The sequence below is a fragment of the Chrysochloris asiatica genome, unplaced genomic scaffold (assembly GCF_000296735.1).
Source record: "Chrysochloris asiatica unplaced genomic scaffold, ChrAsi1.0 scaffold00017, whole genome shotgun sequence".
NCBI classification, from domain to species: Eukaryota; Metazoa; Chordata; class Mammalia; order Afrosoricida; family Chrysochloridae; genus Chrysochloris; species Chrysochloris asiatica.
Window position 1 is genome coordinate 18250642 of NW_006408535.1, and position 4085 is coordinate 18254726.

A 4085-nucleotide genomic window follows, 5' to 3' on the forward strand; every position below is an offset into this window, starting at 1 on the left:
TTCTACTCCCGTAAGGATTTACACCCTCGGAAACCCTGTACAGGGTCGCTATGGGTCGGAACCGACTCGACGGCACTTAACAACAACAACAACAATGTCTGCTGTGGTGCTGTGGGTTACTGCACTGGACTGCAAAGCCATTTGAACTGCAAGGTTGGTGGTTCAAGCTCACCAGCTGCTCCTCGGAAACCTTATACAGGGTTGCAACTGACTCAACGGGCACTTAACAACAAGAACTGTCTGTTAACTTCTTCCAGATAAATGCAGTTCACGAGTGATTTGCATAGACTTCAGCCTTAACTGACCTACAGTCACTGAACAGCTATAGTAAGAAAAATGTCACCCAACAGCATTAATCTTGAATAATTCAAAATAAAATGGTGATCTCTCATCTGCCATTCTGTTGCATGGTGGTGGCTTGTATGTTGCTGTGATGCTGGAAGCAGGCTCATGTTTGGTGGGCTGATGTCAGCACAGCTTCTATACCAAGATAGACTATGAAGAAGGACCATGCAATCTACTTCCAAAATGCTGACCAAAGAACACCTTACTCATAGCACAGGAACTCTATGATATAGTGCTGAAAGATGAAATCCTCAGGTTGGAAGGCACCTAAAATACAACCAGGAGTTGCTGCATCCTCAAAATAGAGTTAATCTTAGTGATATAGCTGGAGAAAGCTTTCAGGATATTCATTTGCTGATGTGACATGATTCAAAATGAGAAGAAAATGCTGCAAATATCCAATAATTATCAGCATATAGAAAGTACAAGTATAAATCCAGGAAAATTTGAAGGTATAAAATATCAAATGTCATACAGAAAATCAATATACCAGGCATCAGTGAGTTGAAACGGACTGGTATTAGAACATCATATGCTCTACTATGTTGGAAATGACAAAGTGAAGAGGATTAGCATCACATTCATCCTAAAAAAGAACATCTCAAATCTATCCTTAAAAGGAACACCCGTTAATAAGACTATTATTCAAATTCACACACCAACTACTAATGCCAAAGATGAAGAAATTGATTAATTTTTTATCAATTTCTGCAGTCTGAAATTGATTAAATATGTAATTAAGATGCATTGATAATTATTGGTGATTGGAAACTTATTCATTGCAAATGCCATAAAAGATGACTGTTATACACGTGGTTCTTACTGGAAGGAAGATACAGGAATCAAACGGACTACATCAATTTGTTGTGGTAAGAGATGATGGAGAAGCTCAATATCATCAGCCAAAACAAGAAACAGGATCAACTGTGGGACAGAACATCAAATGTTCATGTGTTGTTGTTGTCAAGTGCTGCTGAGTCAGTTTTGACACATAGAGACCCTGTATAAGGTTCCCAAGGAGAGGCTGGTGGACTTGAACCATTGACCTTCCGGTTCAAACTGACCTTGTGGTCCAGTGTTTATCCACACACACCAGGGCTCCCAAATGCTCACATGCAAGTTAAAATTGAAGCTGAACAAATTTAAATTAAGTTGAAGAGAGTCAAAGTACAGTCGAGTATATAACACCAGAATTTAGAAACCATCTCATAAACAGAATTGACACTAATGACTGAGGCCAGACAAGTTGTGGGATGACATTAAGGACATCATACATGAGGAAAGCAAAAGGTCATTAAAAAGACAAGGAAAAGAAAAAGACCAAAATGGATGTCAGCAGAGACTCTGAAACTTGCTTTTGAACATAGAGAAGCTAAATACCTAGAAGAAATGATAAAGTAAAAGAGCTGAAAAGAAAATTTCAAAGGGTTGCTTGAGAAGACAAAATAAAGTATTATAATGAAATGTGCAAAGACCAGGTTTTAGAAAACCAAAAGGAAATTACATGCTTGTAACTTCTCAAGCTAACAGAATGAAGAAAAAACTCAAGCCTCAGGTTGCAATACTGAAAGATCTAAGGGTTAAAATGGAGTGCTGGTATGGTGCTGCAGGATCAGCACTGGACTGCTAACCGCCAAGGTTGGTGTTACAAACCCACCAGCCACTCCTTGGAAAGCTATACTGGGTCACTATGAGTCACAACTGACTCAATGGCACTTAACAACACTGAAACCAACAAGGGCAAAATGTGAATGAAGAAGGAAGGAAGGAATACAAACAGTCCCACTACAAAAAGAACTGATCCATGTTCATTCATTTCAGGAGGTAGTATGTGATCAAGAGTCAATCCAACAAAGCTAAGAGAAGGGATAAGAATGTAGGTGGATGGAAATAGGAACCACAGTGAGAATCAGGATAACTGTTATTTTATGGAGGGTATTGTAATCATTGAGATGAAACAAACTGCATGATTTGTCGAATGTAAAGCTCATGATACTGTTTGTACACCTTCACTCAGTTCACAATACTAACTTGAAAAAAAAAAGAGGATATCCAAACTACACTGAATGCGTAAAACAAGGCTCCAAGAATTGACTGATACTAATAACAATTGAGAACTCCTCTATGCAAAGGAACTTGAAAGGAAGGTAGCTACCCGGCCAAACAACAGGAGGAGATCCATATTTGTGCCCATTCCAAAGAAAGGTGATCCAAAAGAATGCAGAAATGACTGAAGAAATTATTGAATAATGTAATTAATATCATGCATACGTAAAATTTTGCTGAAGATAATTTAAAAAATGGTTGCAACAATACATTAAACAGATTATCATGACAGGTTCTGGAGAGGATGAGGAATGAGGGCTGATGCCAGATGATCTTAGCTGAAAGCAGCGATCACCAGAAAGATGTTTACTTGTACATTATTGACTATGCAATGCATGAATCATAACAAATTATGGTTATCCTGCAAATAGTGGAAATTCCAAAACACTTAATTGTGTTCACTGTGGAACCTGTACATACACCAACAGGCAGCTGTTTCAAACAATACAAGGAGATTCTGTGTGGACACAGGAAAAGTGTGTCTCAGGGTTGCATCCTGTCATCATTCTTGTGCAAACTGTATGTTGAGCAAATAACTCAAGAAGTTGGTCTACATGCATAAGAACACAGCATCAGGACTGGAAGATGACTCATCAAAGAGCTGCGATATGCAGATGTCACAACCTTGCTTGTTGCAAGTAAAAAGGACTTGGAGCACAAATGATGGTCAATGGCTATAAGCTTCAGTATGAATTACACCTCAACATAAAAAAAACAACAAACAAATATTCTCACAACTGGATCAATAAACAACATTAGGCTAAACACTGAAAATATTGAAGTTGTCAAGGATTTCATTTTACTTGCATCCACAATCAATGTCCATGAAGCAATAGTCAAGAAGTCAAACTATGGAAGATTTCAGACTATGCAGACGCACTAACTACATGGGCCCTCTACAACAACGAACCAGAGACCCTAACTGAAACAGACACAAGATGAAGCCTGAACTTCAAAGGAAAAGTTAGTGAAGTGGATTGAGTACTTGGGAGAAGCTGAACAGGGACAACAAAAGAGAGAGACTGAATGGTGAACAGCTGGCCAAATGCAGTCCAACATCTTGAACTTTTGAGCAGTTTTGGTGATAGAAGAGAAGGCCTAACAGAGCAGATTAACATAAGCGACAGGAAAAGTGAGATTCCTTCTTTTTTTCCACGCTCCCCTAGTGATGAGGTACGGCTAGCTACCACTTTTATCCACACCCAGTGCAGGCCCTGCTCGCCTGGAGTTTGGAGCTGTGTGGTTGTGAGCCACACCAGTGTGAGGCAGGGGCCAGCTGAGCTTCTTTGGTGCCTGGATTCAGACAGGTTCAGCTCCAGATCTACAGAACCTGCAGAGCCACCAGAACCAGACCAGCATTAGTCATAACCCATCACTCTTCCCACAGCTGCCCTGTGGTCCCAATACACAATGAAACCAGCTCCAACAAAAACCTCTACAAACTACTTCCCGACTGAGTGCCCTGAACACAGGTAACACTGAGACCTATAGGAACTCAGTTAAGGACAGGAACTCTGCTGTCATTTACCTCCCATACCTACCTCCTGAGCTGGCAAAAGCCCTCCAACCCTCCCCCCACTCCCCCAACCCCAGAGTTTTCTCCTCTCCAGGGTCCAACAGTTGCACTGATTTTT

General features: G+C 40.3%; 1 protein-coding gene across 1 annotated transcript in view; it reads right to left on the reverse strand.

The window, feature by feature from the left end:
- The window catches only part of SCFD1 (sec1 family domain containing 1), a 150934-nt gene that overhangs the window by 79031 nt on the left and 67818 nt on the right, over nt 1-4085 (reverse strand). The gene's annotated exons all lie outside the window — the stretch shown is intronic.